A 24,020-nucleotide genomic window follows, 5' to 3' on the forward strand; every position below is an offset into this window, starting at 1 on the left:
AAATGTTTGCAAAACTCGAAGGAGACAACAAACTCACTTGATTTACCGACCTAATACAAAAAAGATGAGATGGATCCTCCTGCAATAATATAATATTGCTATAGTCATCTGTTGAGTTATGATGCAAAACTATGGGGATAAGCATGTGTTTCAATATTTTGTACAGTATATCCAACATCATACATAATGGTTTCATCTCTGATAATAATACTCAAACACTTATATGGCTGCAAGCATAGTTCAATAGTTCAATTAAATCGTTTAATGCTATAACTGGCAGTGTGAGCAATATGTCAAGGGTGTTATTGAGGCCAACAGTACAGTTTACATTCTGCATTCAATTCTTTGGTATGATTAAGTCACCGAACCAATGTTTCTCCCATCGTCTATCATCCTTTAGTTTAATAATTTAGCATGGTCAAATTAGAATGTGTGTATCGGCCATGAATTAAACATGACCAGTAATTCAAGCAGGAAATGGAGCCTGATTTGCCAAGGTATGTAGTGACATCCAAATGTACGACTAAATGACTCACCAAAGCAGATTTGAGAAATAGCTGTAAAAACACATGAAATATGCATGGTAGAAGGGATATTATTAGATCACAGATGTTCTATTCAGTCTACACAAAGGTAACCCACAGTAACCACCAGAGAACCAGCACTCACACCAACCTTGCTCAGTCAGTGTTAGTTAGCCAACTGCCAGAGGAGAAGCTGAAGAAAATACGAACGCTGATGGGATGCGAAGGAGGGTTTCTCTAAAAATTATTTATGGTTCTTTCAACTTGTACGTTTGATCCGACAATGCCTTGACAGATTTATTCAGTTATAAAATTCTGCGCTTTTTTTTTTGAGGCAAGAGCAAACGTTGAAAGTTAATATGCAGTGGCCTTTTTGGTAGTGATGAGAGAGATGGCTCTAAACTGCAGTGTGGAAGGTTTTATCACAGCATGAAAGCTCCCCTCGTTTTGAACTATCATGCTAATTGTGAGGCAGGCAGTTTTACCCACAGGATATGATGCAGCCTTCTCCACAATCTGTTCCATATCTGAGTTCTCTTTTAACTCCTCTCCTCTCCGTATTGACCAAACACTGGATATCTTTAGATTGCCGTTCAGACTGATTTAAAATATCGTCGGAGAAACTGCGGATGCATTCAAGTGTCTTGATTTCCAGCTGGGTCAAGACTTAAGGATCCTAATAAAATGCAATCCTTTCCTCCTCCGTTAGGCGTGAAGGAAATCATCAGAGGCGAGAGTATTGATTGTGCTCTGTGTTTGTTCCTAAACTAAACGAGCAGTCTTTATCTCAGCAAGTGGATACGGCTGAATTATGTCAGACTGTTGGATTGTTTTGTTTTCTGGCTTTCTCCTTTGGAAGAACCAACTGGCAGGAATAAAAGAGAGACAATACAGCCTTGTGCATATGAATTTGTTCTTCAGCTTTGATAACTGATAATTCATGGCTGTTCAACATGTATCTATGGATTGTGCATTTGACACTTCCATTGTAGTCATTCATATAAAGTCATCTTTAAAGCCTGGTAATGATAGTTAGTATTGCTAGCACCAAATGCAGATTAAATAGCAGGTACTTGCAAAAGAACACACTAGCAAAAGCAGTTCATGACTAGAGGTCAAAGGTAGGACAAACAAATCTGTTATGAAAAGTAGTGAATGGAGTCTTTGCTCTGTGCCTCCTATCATCAGAAGACGCCTGAGTGAAGCCCCCCGCTAACAAGTCTGCTTTCAGACAGGTCAGGACCAGATGGAAAATGAATTCCGATGGTTGTGTTTGACTGAATAATATTAAGAACTCAACTCAGCCAGAAAATCAGATGAAAGAAAAATCCTCTATGATGCAGTTTAGAACAGTGTGTGTGTGTGTGTGTGTGTGTGTGTGTGTGTGTGTGTGTGTGTGTCTGTGTGTGTGTGTGTCTGTTTGTGTGTGTGTGTGCGTGTGCGTCAGGTGTTTAAAGTGTGTTGGACCCTCGTACCAGCTGTCAGAAGAAGGGAAGGTTGACTCAGGTCATATTAGATAGAATGTCCTTACTTTTATCACCCTTCAGTGTGGATCCTAACCACACTAAAGTGCCTTTTTATGGCAAGTACTATTTCTACTTTCTCTCCGATGAAATGAGTCTGCCTTCGTAAATTTATTGTTTGGGATATGTGACCGGGGCAGTAAGTTAGTGACCTCCACTTAAGTCTGATTAGCTTTATTTATTTTCAATTCAATTCAATTTTATTTGTATATGTCGCAATATTACAGAGGAAACCCAATGGTTCCCACAATGAGCAAGCACTTAGCTACTGTGGAGGAGAAAAAACTTTTAACAGGAAGAAATCCCTAGCAGAACCAGACTCAGATATCTGCGGCCATCTGCCGTGACCGGCTTGGGTGAGGGGAGAGAAGGAGAGATTTTATTTATTTATTTATTTTCACCAGGAGGTCCCAGTGAAATTTGGAAAAAAAACGTTCAACAAGAGAGACTTGGCCAGAATGGCAGCAGTGCAAACCCACAACATACAGTATATGAAATAGATACCACATGGATAACAAACACCATATAGAACTTGATATACAAAAACCAAACCACATTTAATTCATTGAATTCTTGAAATACAACCATATAATTGTTTTTATATATATATTTGTGTGTATACATATATATATGTGTCTAATATATATGTGTGTGTGTGTGTGGGTATATATATATATATGTGTGTGTGTGTGTGTGTGTGTATATATATATAATGTCTCTACTTTTAGATCTCTCTGCAGATGATTCTATTTCCAATGTGCAAAATATGAAAATGTAGTTTTGGGGTACATGTTTCCTTCTTACAGTATGAATAAATGTGAGGATGGTAACAACCCAGACTACTGACAATTTCAATACCACTGCCTGAAATAAAAGTTAATCCCAGAGGCACATTTAAAATTATTAGTTCTGCCCTCTGATTTGGAATAGATTTATTATTATAGTATGTGAAAACAGAACAGAGGTCAGTTGATGCAAGCGCAGCGCAGAGGAAGGGAGTGATGATGATAAATATTACTAGAGGCGCACCACAATGAAAACCTGAGGTGCAGGTGGTGCACACACCATGGTCAGTTTTATATACCATCTAACCGGCAGGGGTCTGCGTTGTTTGATGATTTGATTAATGTTTTGTGTTTTTCACCCAGCCCCTGGCCATCCTCTGGTTTTGACCCAGCCAAACCAGTCCCCGCCTCTATAGAAGTTCCCAGTTTTGTTGTTTTATGTTTCATTTTCTTTTTTGGTTTGAACCATGATGATCTGCACTTGTGCTGCACTAATTGAATAAGGTCCCTTTCCTCTTTTACAATCGCCGTTCAACCAAACCAACCTTATACCCCTTATGTGCTAAGTAGTACTACATTTGTAAATGAGCAGTGCAGCAGCAGTGCGAATTAGTAGGCACAGCGCTGTTGGCTTAAGGAGATTGCCTCAGCCTCACCTGACTTCCTCCTTTGCTCCCGTCACAATTACTACAGCCACTATATATAGGGCTCTGTCATTTGAATGTTAACATGCTGTTTTGCTGAAACAACCGTTGCCATCTCACATGACTGATATATGCCACATGATAATAAAAATGTAACTGTTTGGATAAGCTACTTGCACAGATTACCTATGGGGTCATTTTTTATGGGAGAACAGTGTCAGTTGATGCTAAGGTGAAGTCGGGCCTTTAAAATGCTATATGAACAGCAGTGGCAGCAGCAGCAAGTGCGTTGGGTGAAGGCAATCTGGAGCCGCAAAACGAGGGCCTTTTTCAGCGAATTCCCGTCAAAAATATATTTCAATTCAAATGAAAAAGTCTATAGGAAGCTGAAGAGATTATCATGTTGTCCATGACAGAGCAAAAGGGGGGCATAGTGTAATGCTGATACAAAGCTACAAATTGAATCCAAAGAGTTTTGGGAAAACAGATTGAATCAATACAATATTGGACTTTGATACAACAATGAGTGCACTAATGATCTGAATTGATAACAGTGCAATAGCTTATTTAAATGCACTGTAATACAGACAAAATACTAAGCAAAAGAGGTACAATGAGCTTGCACACATAAGTCACATTTTTCTTGACTTGACACGCTACGAAGTAATAATGAGAACATTAGGATCAGTATCCAATATCACCACGGTTTGGATGAAATATCTGCGGCTTTAAGCCTTATGTCTGCGGCAGTCATGACAAATGCATAACTCTAATCATATGTCTCCCAACTCTGAGACTCATGAATCATGCTGCATGAACAGATTAATAGCTCATAAATCTTATGAGAAACATTATATCTCGGCAATTAGAGCAGTCAAGCCGCAGCACAAGCCTCATGGTATATTCAAAATGTTTGGTGAATATTAAAGTGAAAAGACCAGTTAGGAATAAAGATCTGAGCGCAAGGGAGAAGCTGACTCTCACTGCAGGAATACGTCAGAATAATCAAGAGGGGCTTTGGTAATGACAGAGAAAATACCAGGGAGGAAAAATTACAGCCCTTGTTGTGAATGATGCACTGTCTCTGCTACGGTTATCAAAATGTTGAGAATCTCTGTGCGGCCATTTGTGGATGATGGCTGCTGTTTGAGGACGTGGCCATTACGCTGCATTCTTCCTACAGCGTGCAGCTTCGTAAACGCTCAATCTAACATTGAATGACTGAGAAAAATGGATGAAAAAAAAAAAATTTGCTGAGTACAGGCCTCAGCTTCTGGGCAGAGTAAGAGTATAAAACATTATATAACACAGTTAGAGCACAAAGAGCGAAAGTTGCAGAAATTTAATATCCCCACATTTAAATTTTTTTTTTTTTTTTGCAAGAATTTCTGTTTGCGACAGCATGTGCTCTCGGTGATAAAGCGGAAGTTATTCCTCGGGGTGCCAGAGGGAAGTGGTGTATTTAGCAGCGTGCAATTATAATCTGATCTGACAACATTAGAATGATTGTGTCTGGAGCATGAACCATAGAAAGCAAGCTACAGTATGCCAACTACCATATGATAATATACTATACTATTATAGGTGAAGCCCTTGGGGTCCCTCTACATTAATTTCCTGCAAAATATGATTCATGAACCACTTCACGACAGTACATTCAGAAAGTATGCATTTCCTTTTCTTTCTTTTTTTTTACAATTTATGTTGCAGCCATCCATATGGTTAAATTATCTCAATTCATTTTCCCCTCATCGATCCACACTCCCATTTCTGTTGATCCTCTTTGAGATGATTCTACACCTTGATTGGCGTCCAGCGTTGGTAATTCCAATTGATTTGACATGATTTGGAAAGTCAAACATCTGTCTACACAAGATCTCACAGCTGATTATGCAGGGAGAAACTTCCTGAAAGATCTTGGCTTTACGGCAGAGCAACCAGATGGAGGCTTTCTCCTTAGTGAACGACAGCAGCAACTGAAGGAGTCTGGACAATTTTCTAGAGTTTGCCTGCGCACATATGAAGAACGCGGCGGGTGATTTTCCAGGTCTCAAGTGCAAACAACAGCAGGAAAATTGCCGGAACATTCAGGCGAGGTGTGGCCATTCTTAAACCTCCCGAACCGCCCGCTGAATCACCGGGACGTGCCGATAATTATCAAACATGTTTAATATTCAGGATAAAAATTGGGACGATTGCGTATGTACCTTCCAAACTGATCCGATGAGAGAGAAGAGTCGAGCAGGTGAACATTGTTGCCAATCTTACATTGCAAGCAACACTGTCGGCACCTCAACATTAAAGACCTTTTGAAATGGCAACTGCGAAAACAAGCTACAGTACGATTGCTGTGGACAGGGGAGTCGGAGGAAAGGCTTGTCGATATGTGGCAGTGTGTGCATGTTTGAGATTAGAGAGAAGAATACCTGCAAAGATTCCCCTCTAGTGGGTGAGGCAACCCGATTTCAAAATCGATCAGGATTCTAAAACTCATGTCGACTGAGCCCAGCTCAAGGCAACACAACACCGAGCAAAATATCGGAGTTGACTTGACCCTATATTGTACATTACGGCTTTGCTGAAAATTAATCAAAATTTTTTAGTTATCACTCAATATGTTCTTTAGGTCAGCATCAGCCGTCCGCGTTTCCTTTCACAACCTGAATAACACACTATACTGTGTGGCCTTGTCTCTGAATTCGTTGCAGCCCACATATGCACATACACGTCAGGGTGGAAATCCAATAAAATGGGGGCACTTTTTTTTCATCAGACCTCTTTTGTTATGTGTTTTCATTTCACTGTAAGTGTGTAGCTATAAGAGAGGTGAAATTGAATTTGCCCCTTTCACTCTACTATTTATTGTGTTAGGCCAGAGCCTGTGCAGCACACCAACACTGAATGACAAATAAATGAAATGTGTGTTGGTGAGGCTGAGTAACCTGGAAAGCATGCCTCCATATGTGAAACTGTAGCAGCGCATGTTGTCAAATTAGGAAACAGTGCAGGGTTCAACTATTGTGTGAGAGTATTGGATCCAATGATCCTATCTCCCATCTATGGCCTCTCCCACGTCCATACACTCTCTCACCGCGGCCCACTCCTGAAAACGTGTCCTACATTCTGCACAACGTGGACACTGGCGTGATTCTTTCTGAAACATAAACCAAAGTTAAAGTTTTGCTTTACTCATTGTCTCTTGTTTAATGGTTCAAAGCACTGGCGGATAGAGGAACTGCCATTCAGTTTCTGTACACAGCAGAAAAAAGACACCTTCTGCTGTATACTTCCTGTACCCATACTCTTTTTTGCCTCTGATAATCACCTTGCACTGGGATAATGAAGATGGAGTGAGACACTGTCATTCACTGCCAAGAGCATGGCGCTGAGAAACAGAGCCCTGACCGGCCTTCAAGGGGCCAACACCATGCTTGTGAATATTCATGGTGTTTTTGGAACAAGTCCCAGCGTTCACATCAAAACAAAGTAGAGCACAGTAGATATCAATCTGACTGCCGGGCTCACTACACACCCATATAAAGTCTGCTAATGAAATATATTCCAACGGAGCATAAACAACCCACAGTGCGGTTGTCCATCAAAACAGTCTCCAAGGACACGGATTCAGACCATGGGGAAATTAAATCATGATCCATATCGCATCGACTGCAGGCATCTCCTTCTGAACAAGCCATTGTTTTATTTAATATGCACTATATAATATTTAGATCCACAATGTTGCTGACTGAATGTAGATTCATGGTCATGAAGGAAATTAAGCCTGCAGTACTATACATACATATATATATATATATATATATATATATATATATATATATATATATATATATATATATATATATATATATATATATATATATATATATATATGCTCATCAATGACTAACACTCATTCAAACACTGCAAGAGAGAGAGGGAGAGAGAGAGAGAGAGAGAGAGAGAGAGAGCAGCTGAGAAAGGCAGAAACATGATAAATGAATAAATAATAAATAAATGATAAAGCAGAACTGACTGTATGTGTAGAGGAAGAAGTAGAAGTCATAATCGTTGAACCACAGCATATTTCTGGACACACAAGTTTGATGGTTTTTCTTATGAGTTACAATCACACAATCTTGTCTGGTGTGACAGACAGAGAGAGACAGAGTGAGACAGAGAGAGAGAGAGAGAGAGAGAGAGAGAGAGAGAGAGAGAGAGAGATGCGTTGAATGAGCAGTCTTCAGAAATAAGATGAGATCAGAAAAATGCAGTCAAAATTAAGAAGAAAAAAAATATGTATTAATTTTTCTCTGATCTTGGCTTTTTTAAAAAGAAACACACTTTTGTGCCTAAAATAATAACGTAAATGAAAACCATCTGCAAAGTTTTAGAGGTTAGATCGTGTTGATGACTCATATCTGTAACAAGTCAAGTCACCAACCAGACTCTGTTTTAGAGACCTGGTTTAACTTTTAACGATGCATCCAAGAAAAGAAACGTGTGTGTGTGTGTGTTACTCACACTTTCGTTTTCAATCTGCTCACATGACACATGCAGGAGCAACAGTTGCCCTCACTTCCACCAAGGTCCACTGTAATGAGAGAGATATTAAGCCTTATGAATAAATGTCAGAATTTGCATGTCCTCAATGTCACGCAGACGAATCTCCATATTGACAAAAGGCCACCACTGGCGGCTTGCGTTAATTGCTTGGACGGCACATGTGGTCAGATACAACTTAGATACAACATAGGGCAATCATCAATGTTACATCACTAAGCAGTTTGCGTGTTTGTGTATCTGCTAATTTTGCCTCCACGCACGGACTATACCACAAAACCACATCCAGTTGTCAGTGGTGACTTTTGCTCCTCGCGGGCACTGGTGTGGTTTCTCCTGGCAATTGCCACAAAAATGTCTGTGGAACGGTTACCCTATACTATATTGATGTAACAGCACATGTGTGACAAGGGAGACATTCAGATGACATGTATGTTATGCGAATGGTTTTGAGAGTGAAGCAGCAGCAATTCTGTCTGAGGGTCGCTCGTATCACAGGTCCGTGCCCGTGACGCTCAGCGGCATCCATTAGCGAGCTCGGGAAATGTTTTCAGACACAAAAAAGGCCATTTCATGCCTGAAACAAGTAGACTGGATCAAACAAAAGTAGTTCTGAAAGTGGTTTGGGAAATACACCAGTGCATGTGACACCGGTTGGCTTTAAAAATGACGAATGTGTGCTGGAAACGTGTGTGTCTGAAAATGAAAACGCAGGAAACGCTATAAAACATGGTTCCCAAAACAGTCTCTAAAGTGAATATGGCATCATTTAAAATTAATGAAACAGAGGAAAAATGGTCCCGGTCAATAAAAGCAAATGACAGCCCTCGGGTTGATTTACAGCTTGAGAGGGGTGGCGCAGAACAACAGTAAGTTTTTCATCAGGCTGCAAGCTTCTGGCCTTTATATCAGAGCCCAAGTCGACCAGCAGAGTAGTAAGCAAAGCTTTATCAAATATTTAAGTGTGTCGGGTCTCATTTTCCAATGTCAGTGCGGCGGAAATTTGGCCATGACAATACACACTGAGGTGATAAAACAGCGGCGGACTGCTGGGTAATATGAGTTACAGTCTGAGAAGTTAGTTAGGTCAAAGAAGTGGGTCTGTGCACGCACGCACACTCATGTCTGTGTGTGTGTGCGTGTGTGTGTGTGCGTGTGTGTGTATTACATGTGAGCAAGAGTGAGAGACATGAGCACATCGCTGACAGCTCTCATTAACCAGAAGACGGTGTGAAATAATATGTACTGATGTTTGTTATGGATTTTAAAAGACAAATATCTCTCCGCACATCAAGGCAGCTGCTCCCATCACCGAGAGTTGAGGTAGGTGGTGGAGAAGTGGCGACGGGCGTCTCACATGTCCGTGACACAAATTACAGCCTTTTTTCTCGCTATGCTGCAGCATCACCTCAGGTACTTGGCTCGGATAAAACCATTTGACATATACCACAAATATCCCCCTGCGATACGCTGGCAACCTGTCCTGGGAGTAAACCGTCCCTCGGCCAATGACAGCTGGGATTGGACCATCAAAGGATAAGAGGTATAGATAATGGCTGATGCCATATGGTGACGAGAACACAAACACAAACACAAACCCATGTTTGGTAAGATACTGTATCTCCTTCCCATCTACAGGTTTTTTTGTTTGCTTTTTTGAAAGTCACTCAATCTGATAAATGTGCATCAATTTGCTCCACCTCACCTGTTGCTCTGACTGTTGCGCTTTTCTTCTAACTCCAGTTCAAAGCAATTACTGTACCTTATTTACTGCTGAGGCAACGCAGCACCGTTTAGCCATGCACTGATGTGTGTTTAATGACTTTATGTTGTTGTTGTGATTTTCGAGTAAATCATAACTTCTTTTTCTTTTCTTTTTTTTTTGCAGTTGCTTGGGTTCCTCACATATCTATATTCAATGACAGGGTAGACTTGCGCCTCACTGGAGAATACTATTTTGCAGAAGTGAGCTGCACAGCCATCATTATGCCAGATTGCACCTTGCGACCGCACAACCAAGCAAGTCTGAAATAGTTATTGTGTAGTGTCGTCTGCTTCAGGAGAAACGGAAAGTGAATCCAGCGACTCGGAAAAAACAATATTTTCCGAACAAGTCCAATGTAAATGACACAGCTCAACAGAAATGACATTTGTCTGCGAAGGCTCACATAATCTGCCGGTCGACGAATGTGCAATTTTTTCTTCGCTTTGGCGTGACTGTGTCCATGGTGATGTTTTAACATAAGTCTTAATACTAGAGGTTAAAACGTGGCTCAGAGGCCACTGGTGCTGTTATTACTTATCATGGTTGTGTCACTTCAACCCTGTCGCAAAACCCTTAATCTTAAATATCAAAGCTTTAATTAACAGCGTATTGTTTCCGAACATGTAAGCTGAAGCTAGCTGAATGGCAATTAAAGCCCCAATTTGCCGCCACTGTGATCGATCATTATTCTAATGCTGTTGTGACTGGAGCCATCACTATCGGCACTTCCTCTTGATCAGTATCCCAAATTAATTAGTTTTCTATCCCCCTTCGATGTCTCAACCTCTGCCTTTCCACTTATCACTGAGAGCAGAGGAGTGGAAGTCCCGTATCCATCAACTCCTCAGCGGAGAAATGGCCTCTTTTCTGTTCTGGCGTTTATCATTTATTGATGACGGTAATTGTTCCTGGCACCGCTGAACAGAACGGCCCAGACGCTGTGGATATTAAATCACTTTATCACACTGACTGAAGGCTGCGGTTTCCTCGGCATCAGACGTCTTGTGGCAGTTTACTTTCTGTTGCTTTTCATCATAATTAATGGAAGCAAGTTTGTCATTTGGGAAGTGTGTTTTTTTTATTATTGTCCAATGTCTTGTTTGTACTGGTGTTTCTGTAAATGACACTCCCTCTCTAATTGGATCTGAGCCTCCCGCTCCGTGGCAGCTATAGCACACGAGGTGGAGCGGTGCGTCTGCCTTACGGGGACGAGCAGGATATTAAACGTGTTGTCGTTTGAATAAAACTGTCCGAGAGATTTAGAGGGGGAAATCACTCTTTAGCTGTTCTGAATCTTTGGGGCTAATGACTCATTTCTGTAACATCACAAGAGGCACCAGCCAGACGCTGTTGTAAAGGGCCAGAGGGCTTGAGAATGTTGAGTACCTGAGTAAATGTACATAGGTACTTTTTTACCACTGATGGCAAAAGATTGTAGACGGTGTTTATCGGCAGAGGCCGTCTTTGATTCATCGGCGTGTGTGTGTGTGTGTGTAGACACCTCTTTAAGGTTCAATCACATTGTTTGTGTTTTAAAAAAATATGATTTGACAAAAGCAGACAGATGAGGGGAAAGCAGTGTGGTTATAGTTTTCAAAAGTGCTTTAAATAAATAGAAAATAACTCAAAACTGTGACGCAAAGAAAATAGGGATGACAAGATGGTACTTCCCTTGTCTGAAATCTTAAATTTGGATTTTTATTTGTCTACCAATTTTGCCAGTTGCCTTTTATCTCAGCTTTCCACTCTTTGCCTTAAGGGGGGAATTTAGCATATAAATATAAACAATCATAATAAATAAATCCAGAGCCTCAGTGCAGAATCTCTTTTTTCACCACTTTCTCAGCTGTCTACATCCTTTCTCTGTCTCGTCATTGTCTTACTTTTTGTGGTGATTCGGTTTTATTGGGGCAACACAAGAGTTTTGAGAGAACCAGAAACAAAGATTTTACAAAGAGCATATGGTAATGTAAGTGCATTAGAAAGCAGCTATAGCATGGAAGCTGTCACTCACATCATGGCGCCAGTTCATTTCAGCAGCTCAGTGCTCAAATATCTTTCTCCCATAAATATTCTCCAAGGGTTTTTTTGAAACTCTGCATGAGAATGAAGGGATTTGAATATGATGCCCACAAAAAGTGTTTCCTGGGCCAATAGCTGGAAGCGCAAAAGGCAGCAAATAAAGCAGGCAGATAAACCCCCGCCACTGGGCTAGGGAAATGGGAAAAGATGGAAAAGGAAGTTCAAATACAATTGCAATCTGATAAAAACCCGATAAGAAATCAATTAGCTCCACCCGATATCAGCTTTGTTTATCTCAACCATCTATAGATCTACGTTAACTTTGACAGCTTCCGAGTGCATTTGCATTCCTAAGGTGTGCAGTCCTGCTGCCAATCAGCTTCACGTGGATGAAGCTGCTGTTGATCCCATCACTTCATTTCTAAAGGCTCATAGAGAATGGGAAAAAAAACATATCTGAAATTTTAAACGCTCTGGCCTCCGTGAAAAATGGAATAAATAAAATGGGAAAACAATCGTCTCACGGTGCAACACCAGCATGAAGTCTAATCCTATCAAAGAGAGAATGAGCCTGAGTAAGTCACAGAATTCATCTTTTTTTTCCTTTCATTTCTATAGTAATCTTGTTTCCAACAGTGCTGAGAACTACTCTGAGGGGTGGAAAATATTGTCTCTTAAAACATTCATCTTACAGCTGAATGACCAGGCAGCACACATCCAACGTAGGAACTAAGAAAAGAACAGATTCTGAAACATGGTGGTGGTTATTGCAAGTACTTGTCAGGTGAGCTACAGCTCGCGATAAACATGTCGACCTTTGATCAAATGATTAAACCAAGTAGCAACCCACCCGACGTCACCCATTGTCTTGTGAGCTACCGTTTTGAAGCCACAAGCACCATCTTGTTTTTTAAACCAGAAGTAACCATATTTGTATGAGCAGGGGATGGACCTGACTGAGAGCTCAAGGACACTGCACATCCACCTATACACCTGTGACCTGCGTCCATTAGACGGTACTAGCTGTCAATCACGTTGTATCCACATTTTACTCTAAATGGGACCATAATTTACAGAATGAACATCATGCTGTATGGAAGAAGACTTGAAACTGGCAATTTAGATTATAAACTGAATTCTTGGAACAAGTGCAGTCGCCCTCTGCTGGTCAATCGAGAAAATACAGGTTTTAGGCACTTCCACATTTGGCTTCACTTTCCAGACCCGGAGTCTATTTTTCTATGGATTAAACACAAGGGCTGGTGCCTTTGTCTTTGCCTGTCCCGTCTCACTCTCTGCTGTGTGAGGGCAGAGACAAAAGTGCAGAAAATAAAAAGTCTCAGAACATGTTGCTTTCGAAGAAGAAGAAGAAATCTGCCTCTCTTCGGCTGTCAGGGAAACCAATCCTATCGTCACCGTTTCAGATAATAGCTGGCCTGATTCCTGCTCATCGGCAGTGATGCCAAAAGTAACAGTCTTGATTCCCAAACACAGCCCTCTGAGGAGGGCTTTCGACGGATCAATTACACCATCTTACGCATGCCACCTGTGGTAGATAGGTGGGTTTTTATGTTTTGTTTTTGTTTTTAAAGTAGGGTTGGCGGGCTGGCATAAGCTTGTGGGTGAATATCAATGCTGTCGGAAACAGTGGTGAATGGTTCCAGGCGTGTGGCGTCAGCCAGGTCGTGTAAGGTTTCACATAATCGAGTCTTTGAGAGGAGGACAGTGGCTGAATGGGGCATTGGGGGGGGGGGGGGGGGGCAGGATAGTTCTATCTTCAAGGTCATTGTATCGGTGTCATTGTGGTGAATGCACGAGGACAGGGTACGGTACGGAAACATCGGAGACATTATCTCTGAATGACAAGTGATACTTCCCTGGGAGAGCGCGAGACATTAAATACTGACAAGGTTCGTGTGTGTAGAAGAGGTGATGGAGAAAGGCGTGCGTGTGTGTGCATGTGTGTGTGTTGCAAAGCGCTGTGATGATGCCACACCTGCAGCTATCTGTCTTGTCCATTCCTTGCCAGGTTTTGGTGAGTTGTTGAATATTTCATCGGTCCTTGTGGTGCTGGGTTCTCCTGGGCAGGTGTGGTTTTGGTTCTCACCTTAAAAGTAGATTTAGGTTGCCTGCTGAAAAGAGACAAAAAAAAAAAAAGAAGGAAGAAGAAAGTTTGTGTTTTTCCAATCAATATTTCAAACAAGGCTGAAATAAACTTTTCTGTCATCAAGGCCTCTAAAGAACGTCAGATGGAGGAGAGAAAAAGTTGCAGACAGATCGAGGACATCCAGGCAACAAAAGGCAAGTTAATGGAGTTTTTCTGGAAGTGAGCTGCCTGAAGTGAACTCCACACACCAATGCTGTGCATGAATCTTCTCTAATATAGTCTATCCTTGGGACATTCATTAGGTATTGTGCATGCGCCAAACACACACACACACACACACCACACACACACACCACACACACACACACACACACACACACACACACACACACACACACACACACACACACACACACACACACACACACACACACACACACACACACACACACACACACACACACACACACACACACACACACACACACACACACACACACACACACACACACACACACACACACACACAAACAATGGCAAAAAAAACACATAGAGTTTGTTTTGACGGCGAAGTCTATGAGTACGTAAGGCAAATGTAACTCGCTGACATCAGAGGGACAATTTCAGACCAAAATGCTTTTATGCCATAAATAAATGCTCAGTGGACGAATCAGCTCTCAGCACTGATTAAGACGGATGTAGTTGTGTCTGCAGAACAGTTTGTGAAATGTCCTCTTCTAAACATGACCTGTGCTGATTGCGGCGTCTGTCTACAGCTCTGCCCAGGAGCCTCTGCCAGTGATAATTACACTGTATCGCACCCTAGGTTAGAGTTATTACAGAAGCGCCAGAGACTGATAGAGCTTGCTGTATTTTTAGAGTTCAGGTTGGCCTTTTGTCCTACTGCCCACCGCTGGGTGACGGTCGGCGTCGGCAGCGGCAGAAGGGAAGTTTCTGGCCAAGAAACCGAGGAAGAGAGAGCAAATGAGGGGGATGTCACCTGTTCTAAAAGCAAGCCAAGTTTTTCAGGTTTGTCTTATTTTACATGGATGGAACAGCAAACAGGGCCGTGACTGCCACAGAAATATATCCGATGAAACGTTGCGGCTTTTGTGGGAGGACCTCTGTCCAAAAAAAAATGATCTTCCTGCAAAACAAAGTAACCCAGAGATTCTTGTAATGTCTTAGTACATCATCTTATATTACTGTATCTAAGTCTGCGACGCTGCAGGCCACAGGTTGTCAGAGGAATATTCATGATGTTTGTGGACACAAGGCGATTCTCCTGGTGACAGACTCGACATATTGGCCCATCAACGCTCCCTTCTGGAGGCGGTAATGACAGACCAGGATAGAAATCATAAATCAGAAGCCGGGAGGGAGGGCAGCCGCGGCTGACACTGATGCATGCAGGGGACACAGCGAAACACAGCAAAAAGGAGAGCAAAAGGCAAAGGGACACTCTGAATGACTTCATACGCAGAAGACGGTGACGAGTCGGGCAGGAAAAAAATGCAATAACTTGTATCACAGGTGCCGTGTATATAACCCAGGATACCTGAAAGCCGAAAGCTGCAATGTATTTACATAATACCTCAGATGGGCAGAACAGGCACGCACACACACACACACACGTGCATGTCCGGCAACCCCAAGGACCAAAGAAAAGGGCCACATGTTGTATTTATCAGCAACCTTGAAGTGCATTAGACTGCTGCTCATGTACAAAAACGTATTATATACTCGTATTAAATCTAGACAAGCATCAAAATGCTGCTCATCACTACCTCTGGTCTTTTACAGATAAAGCTTTTCATGGATGAGTGAATTTTCAAACTGTTTCGAAAAGTGCAAAAATGTTTGTGACGAGATTCAATGGTTGTTTTATTTGTTTAACCTCGGAAATTTCCCTGCTCGCCATTACATTAATTTTTGCATTGCTAGTGACCAATAACAGGAAATATATCTTCAAAATATAATTAAAGGGGTAATGGATTATGCATAGAACACCGCATTTCTTGTTGAAGCGATTCGATTTGTTTCATAAATCAATGCACTGGGAAAGAAACGGAAAACTAATGATATCCTTGCTTGCAATATTGCATAAGGCAGTTCATTCTGATAACACAAGACTTTTAGGAGCAAATCAAACCCATTACTTCCAGCTTTGAATTTAATCAAACAGCAAATAAAGTCTTATTTTAATTATGTCACCCCGATCTTCAAACTTCAACCTCAGCGACTGCTAAGTTTGAAGTTACTATTTGAAGACCAAAGCGTTTTAGGTCCTTTTGTCATTTGGGCGTAATGATTGTGAAGTTACGTGCTCCAACCGAAACGCCGGAGCTGAGTCAGAGGAGAATAAACGTTTTACTGAAGCCCGAATGGCACAGTTCATCCCCACAGCAGTGAATGATGTTGGTGAACAAATGTCAGAGGGGAGCAGAAAATATGAACCATAACAGATTGGCCCTGGTTTCGCTCAAATGATTGATTGCCACGTAAACAACATTACCATTTTAAATCTGCCCTCGGGGTTGTTAGCACCTGGTTCCTGAACAGATTGATTGACGCTGCAGGACCAATTTAAATCTCTTTTTTTTCTCACCCATTTGGATCATGGATGAGTTTTTAACAAGGATGTACTACTCGGAACAATTTGCTCTGATGTACATCTGCTGCCATTTCCCAAAAGGACAATACTGCACTGTACGCATGTCGATGTCTGCGAATACTACGCTCAACTCAACAGCAGTGCAAATGAGAAGATGAAGGCCTCTCCGCTTCAGAATACGCGGCAGAAGAGGGAAATCGTGGCATGTAACATCTCTCCCCCAGCCTCAAATCACTGCGTCACCCTCCCACACAAGATATTCGTGTGCACCAGTAACCTAGATTTTTTTAAATGTTTTATCTGGCCACTTGTCTCCGACTGCTGAAAAAGGGCCTTTGGAGGCACATCGAATCCTCCTCTCGCTGCTTTGATGTCAGCACCAAGGCTGTGGACGCGTGCGTGCACGTGGGAATGTATATGAGAATATAAGTGTGCAGCTCTTTATCTCTGAGTGCCCGTGTAACGATGTCGTCCATCAAAAGTAGGCCACTGCCACGGACCTGCTGCCTCACATAAAAGTCCATCTAAAATGTGAGTGTGAAAAGAATCCGTGTGAGCGAATGGTTGCACCAGCAACGGATATGGCCCGGTAACGGAAACAGGGCCAATCTACACCACGGCTCGATGACATATTGCATTACAGGCGAATTGACACCGGATGGGAATCGAAATCTACGCAAGTAAAGGACTAACTCTTTAATCAATGTCTCGGTTACCCACTAGATGACCAGCCAGAAGTTTACCAGACACTCCCATCGTGGCACTGGTGTCACCCGATTCCTTTCGTCTGCGAGGAAAGGTCCGAGGAGATCAAGTGTACAACAGTCACTTACAAGACAAGACAATAAATTTGACTGTGTATGGTACATTTTCTCTTTGTTTCTCTTTGTGTTGTACATCCTCAACTGTTGTTCACAGACCGTGGTAGACATGCATTATGATTGGTGCCATGACCAGGTGGTAGACATGACCTGGGAAGTTCTGGTTCTGTTGGGTGGAGAAAGCACAAGCAGATCCCAAAATCATAGATGACGCAAAGGGAGACTGGCTCGGTGGCTTATTAACGGGTTTTCCTTCGCAGTGCCTTCAGTTTCAAATGTTCCATAAACACACGATGCCTTGTGGCAGTTGCATTCTATGTGCAAGGGGTATGAGATTGTCTTACATCGAGCTTGAGAACGTTATTTTTCTTTCTTCCAAATTTCTGATTCGTCAGGTAGTGGGGAAAAAAGTTTTTTTCAGAGTGGCTCGGCGAACGTCAACGGAAATGTATTTTGGCACTTTGGTGATGAGCTCAGGCTGCAGGATGTGTCAGCTAATAACACTGAACACTTGTAGGTTGTGTGCGAGGAGGGAACCAGAGGAAGTGTGCAAGAGTCGGCAAAATACAAAGGCAGCGGATGTGAAAATCAAATCTGACAAGCCAATGTGAAGTGGCAGACAATATCCGGGATGTGCAGAAGCTGTGCTTTGTGCCATATTAGCTTCTTGCACTGACTGGCCAACAATAGGCATGTCATTTTTTACGTAATTTACTCCAGCCACTTTTTAAAAAAAAGGGATATTAGGCCGCATCCACACTACTACATTTCTGCTGCCCCCGTGTTAGTTTGAAAACTCCGAGGCTGCATTGCGGTGACGCAGTCCCCCACATTTGCTTCCTGATTGGTACCTATCAGTCGTGACTCGGCTACCAGCAGAGAATGCAAAAAAACGCCCGTCTGGACGAGGATCTTTTCTGTTTTAAAGACCTGTTGAAAACAAAAAAACGTGTCAGTGTTTCCTTTGCTTTCACATGATTTTACCTAGCTGTGGTCCAAATAACCTGCTGACCTTCCAACACTTCTCTTTTCCTTGTCTACTACAATCTCTGTCCTGGATTTGTCCTATGTCTCTTCTTCGTGTCCATTTTCCTTTTTCATTCCGGTTTCCCTTCTCCTCATCTTCCTTCCTTATAATTCTTAATTTGGCAAAACAGCCTGGTAAGTTGGAAAAAAAAAGTATCTCGCCGCATGGCAGAAATATGGCCCCTCCTCTGGCAAACCCACCGCGTCGACAGGACGGTTCACCTTGCACTCTAGAAATATGGATCTACCTCTGGCAAAACGATTTATAGCAAATATTCTAGCAACGCCTTTCTCAGAAAAAAATCATCACACGGCCTCTGGCAAAACTACCGATCAGATGGATTTGCCCTGCATGCTAGAAATATCGACCCGCCTTCTGTCAAATCTGACCTACTCCTCTTTCTCCATTCTCTCTCACCCACTTTCTGTCTCTTCCTTTTCTTTCCTCACACAGTTTTTCTGACCTTTCCTTCATTTCAACCCAACCCCCTTTTCTCCTTTTCTCTTTTCTTTTTCCAATTTCCCCAAATCCTTTTCGGCTTCTCCATTCAATCAGTCCTTGTTACCACCTGTCTTTCCTTTACCCCTCCTCTTCTCTGCTTGTTTACCCCCCTTCTCTCATCGTTTCCTTCTTCACTTCCTTTCTGAACCTGAGGCTTTCCTGGGGATTGTAACTCCTACATTTCCTTCTGTTGTTCTGCTCGTTGACTTAAACCCACCTACATGCCCAAAGAGGATTACGTTAGTAAGCAGGTAACAGCGCCTCCTACAGTGTCAAGTCAGTGCTGACCCAGCACGTGTTTAAAAGATAAAAATAAAAATCTATACACCCCTACATAGAAAAAATACTCAATGGATACAGCCATTTCGAATAATAAACGGAAACGTCAGCAACCTGTTACAAATTGTTGCCTCATAGTGTTGAAAAGGCCTTTTTAGAGCGATAGCCTGCAGAGCATTTCATGTTCGAAAGAGCAACAGTGTGACAGAGCGCAGCTGGAGTCCGGACAAGTGTTACAGCCGTACGTCTGCAGTTTCCCTGGTTCCTCCTGCACCATGCGCCATGTTCCAGTTCAGAGGACTGACACATACTGTCTGTCTCGCACTGAATGCATTATAATTTTTCTTCCAACAGCCCTCAGATTTAGATACACATCTACATTTCCACAAAACGGTCACTGAAAATATCTGAAATGAATCCAAACTAAAATGATGACGTGAAAGATGAACGAATGATCAATTGAAAAGCATCCGAAGGGCGACGCAGGCATGTTGTATATTGGTTACTACTGTATACTATATCTACACTATACAGTATATAATGCTATATTTGTCCCACAAAAGTTTCATTATATTAACATGTTTCTGTGTGTGTGTGTGTGTGTGTGTGTGTGTGTGTGTGTGTGTGTGTGTTCGTGTGAAAGACATACAGTTCTCAGCAGGCAGGATAAGTAAGGCATTGACCCGAGTTTTAATTTAAAAAATTGCTTCGGACAACCTGCATGAATCGGTGTAACCACATATCGTATCCTCCAAATTAGTCACATAACATCTGTGCCAAAAAATATCTCTTGACCTGTTGCATTAACAAGTTTGTTTTCAGTAATATCAAGTCTGCCAGTAATAATTTAAAGCAGAGTCAACAATCTTCTCCATCGCTTAAAAACACAGCAGCGGCGTACCTTCATCAGTCACTCTGTCAGTGTATTAGGGAAAAACATTTGCATTTAAAGGCCTGGCCTTCAGCCCCAAAAAAGGAAAGAGAAAGATGAGACATTGTTTTGAGTAGAGGCATAAGCCCTGGCACTCTTCAAAGAGCTGGCATTCCCATTACTAGTTCTTAGAAGGAAAAAGGGTGAAAGATTTATACACTGTACTCAGCTACAATACTTCTGAAATCAGAAGAGAAGGAGCAAACGGATAGCTGGGACAAACCATGAAAACGTGCAGGTCAGCACATTGACATTTATAAAAAAAAGATATGTTATGCAACATTGTTACCCTGAGTCAGCTATTTTTCATGTTGCTCAAGGGAGAAAAGAAGAATGCAGGAATTAATGTTGACTTTCAACTGACAAAACCTTCCTCTAGATGCTTGCTTTGGGGAATACTACGGTGTCAATGTTATGCAACAGCAGGTTTGTTTACTTACAGAGAATAATACGAATAAGAAACAACAATAGTGAAAAGTGCGACGAGGGAAAAAGGTTTTCCAAAGTTTTGCATTCACCGCTGGCAGTCGAGTCGTGACTGTTAAGAACCAATCAGGAAGTGAATGCAGGGGGACTGAGTCATCGTTTCCAAACATCTCCCTTTTTTTTGCCCGGCCACACTACAATGCAGCGTCGGAAGCGTTTCCTAGCTTACCGCCCGAAAAACCTCCAGAGTATTGTGGATGCCAGGTGTAAAGGTAACGGCAGTGATGCATTTTAAAACTGTTGTGGTATGGATGTAGATACTCAAGCTAAATCCAGACAGTACAGAAGAAGTCAACAGGTGATGCTGAATGGTCATGCTGCTCTACGACAGAGATCACTGATATTGTAAGATGCCATTTCCATCACTTGGGTTTAATGAAACTTCTTTTCCTAATATTTATTTTCCCTCTTAGGTGATGTGTGGTGAGGTTATGACACAAACTACTTCACCATTTTTACAGTATGTTGTTCCACTTTTATATAATAAGAAAGAACTTCATCCAGATGTTTGTAGCTGGCAGAGGTATGATGCACGTCTTTCTGCAATTCACAGAATATTTCACAAAATTCCCTTGTATCTACTCTGCAGTTTGAACAGAGAACCGCGCGCATTTTCCAAGCAACCAAACGAAGAGCTTAAAGGTTTAAAAGGAGCTTAGAGACTTTTGACCTTAGATATTTGTGTAAACCTCTTTTCCTCTTGACAATGATTCATTTAGAGGTAGAGATACCAGGTCGGGGCGGCAGCAGAGACGTCTGATCACTGTACAAAACATTAAAAGACAGGTACAACCCATTGAGTCCACAAGCGGCGGCTTCTGACGATAATCTGTCAGAGGAGGAAAGATGCGAACGCAACACTCTCTCATCAACACAATACAATACACTGTAAAAAAGCGATATTAATCATTGCCAAGCACAATAAACACTGTTGTCCGACACATTCAATTTGACCAATTGACCATGTTTATGATGGAGCCCTTTGACTTTATTGTCAAGACAATGAGGGTTGATGACGAACCGCTTTCTCAACTCAAATGCATGTTTTGTTGCCAAGACATCATAAAATACAATATATGGCCACTTATCTCATCACCGTTGTGTTTGTGTGTTTTTGTGTGTGTGTGGTGCGTGCGTGTGCATACATGCATCTAACCTTTGTCTGCGCATGTGCGTGCTGCTAGATTAAGAGGAGAGGGATAATTAAATATGATATAAAGGGCACGAGAGGAGCCCCGTTACAAAATGAAAAAGCCACCGTTTGAAAGATGCGACACCCGCTCTGACACAATGATTGCTGGCATAAAAGTGAAAAAACTCATTACAGAATATTAATGAGGATATTAGCCATCAAAATAGAATAATTATATAATAATTTCTGATGAGGCCATCAATCAATTCATTTCAGGTATGTTTGAAAGAGGATATTGGGCTGTGGAATACATGTATAATGCAGGCTGTTTAATGACAAGGTATACTCTTTGAGGAATCTGTGATCAATCAAAGTCAACTCATGTTTAATGCCAAGCTATGCTATGTAATAGATTTGGTGGATTACAACTGATTGCATTCCTCTGAGGCTTCGACGGCACCACCCATGTTACTATCAGGAACATCTCTACTTGTCTCTATCAAGGTCATCAGAGGGGCAAACCCCAAATTTGAGCTTTATCCTTAGATTAGGAAAGATTCATGAACACAAAGACATTCAGCCACTTTAAATAAGTTCATCTCTGGTCAAGTGACACTTCATCTGTGCACGCGCACACGCACACGCACACGCACACACGTATGTGGACGGATGTGTGATACCGCCGTAATCCAACAATCCCACCTCATCTCTCTCCGCCTGTTGTTGGATATCAAGGCCAATTGGCATTCACCAGATAGCAGGCTAAAGCTAGGGTGATCTCCAGCCACACACACATCACCTAACCTCATCTGTCAATGGATTTACAGATGATAGTAAAGAGTGTGTGTGTATGTTCTGGCATATTTGTTTCTCATATTTTTGTTTCATTTGCTTGGCGGTGACCTCTGCTGGTTTCACCACATATTTTAGATGAATGAGTTTTAACCTATAGTCAAACGATGAGCACCTGTGGATCTGTTTGTTGCCATAATTGCCATTTATATAAAAAAAAAAGACTACTGCATCGCTTTGTTACCCGTGTATACAAATAAAATTAGGCTGAGTTGAAAACAGGTGCTTTTATTGTGTTTGTAAGACGAAACCGCTGCTCAGTGTATTCCAGTGCATTATGTTGTTGGGCACAATGCACTGCGGGCTGTTTTAACAGGGAGAATGCATAAATGCGCGCTGTGGCTTTCTCAGGCAGGAAATTGAGTGTTCGTCGGCCCCTCACTCTAATGAGGATGGATAGCACTCTGTTAAGCTTCTCAACCTTTTCTTTCACAAACACAAACAGCGGTTCGGCGAATCGCAGTCGCATAGCTTTGAGTGGGAAACGGCGGAAATAAATCACACGCATCACCGAGGGATGGTAAGCAGGTGTATTGTCATCATTCGAATGCAACGGGAAATAATATCGCTTTGATGTTGAGGAATCTGTGTGGTTTAAAAGTGCGTATTTATTTGTGTTAGTGCTGCACGGATAATGGTTTACCTGCACCTCCTTGGTGAGGCTTTATTTGCTGGAAATATGAATTATGGATAATGTTTATGAAATGGCTTTGACAGACATTTCTTTTTCTTTTATGAGGCTTGAATAAACAGATATTCATTAACTTATAAAAAGGACATAAAACTATTGATGCACAAACCTAAAAGCTAGAATGCGTTGATTCGAGTTGTTAGTTTATTATTTGGAGCTGCCCCATGAAAGAATTCCAATCATCTGTCCAAGACGACTCAGTCGACTAAGATTCTTCAAGTCGAGGAGTTGCAGTCGGTGTGCAGTGAAGACTACTTCCGGAGAGCGAGGCTGCCCAATCAGGCTCCGAGAAAACTTTGTTTCATGCGGAAATGTCTGAAATAGTTAATGGTCTCAACCTCTACTTTCAAGTCTTTAAAAATAGAACAGCGTGATGTTCATTCTGTAAATTATCGGCCCATTTGGAGTAAAAATAGAGGATAAAGCACCATGTACATGGATACAATGTGATTGACAGCTAGTACCGTCCAATAGGTGCATGGTTACATGTGTAGATGGCCGTGCAGTGGACCAGCTCTCAGTCAGGCCCACCCCCCAATCTCCTCCAAACATGGTTACTTCTGATTACCGAGATGGCGCTATAGCCATTAATGCTAAACTTCAGGCTTCAAAACGGCAGTTCTCAAACCAATGGATTATGTCACGGTGGGTTGCCACTCGGTTTAAACGCGATCTGGTTGGCAGATTCTTGCACTCAAAATGTCTTTTGATTCAGAGTGAAGTAGCAGCGTTTCCATTGAAGCCTCCTACGCATAC

General features: G+C 41.9%; 1 protein-coding gene across 7 annotated transcripts in view; it reads right to left on the reverse strand.

Moving 5' to 3' along the window:
• The window catches only part of kcnd3 (potassium voltage-gated channel, Shal-related subfamily, member 3), a 162,565-nt gene that overhangs the window by 121,618 nt on the left and 16,927 nt on the right, over nucleotides 1–24,020 (reverse strand). For 3 of the 7 annotated variants that reach the window (XM_047331214.1, XM_047331219.1, XM_047331211.1), the window contains exons 2-3: nucleotides 13,820–13,952; nucleotides 7,998–8,067 (exon numbers count right to left, since the gene is read on the reverse strand). The gene's annotated coding sequence lies outside the window, so the exon portion shown is untranslated. Of the gene's footprint in view, nucleotides 1–7,509; nucleotides 7,563–7,997; nucleotides 8,068–9,325; nucleotides 11,628–13,819; nucleotides 13,953–24,020 lie in introns of those variants that run through there. The other 4 variants (XM_047331215.1, XM_047331212.1, XM_035646053.2 and 1 more) reach the window with 3 other exon arrangements.

Source organism: Scophthalmus maximus, chromosome 3 (genome assembly GCF_022379125.1).
Source record: "Scophthalmus maximus strain ysfricsl-2021 chromosome 3, ASM2237912v1, whole genome shotgun sequence".
Classification (NCBI taxonomy): Eukaryota; Metazoa; Chordata; class Actinopteri; order Pleuronectiformes; family Scophthalmidae; genus Scophthalmus; species Scophthalmus maximus.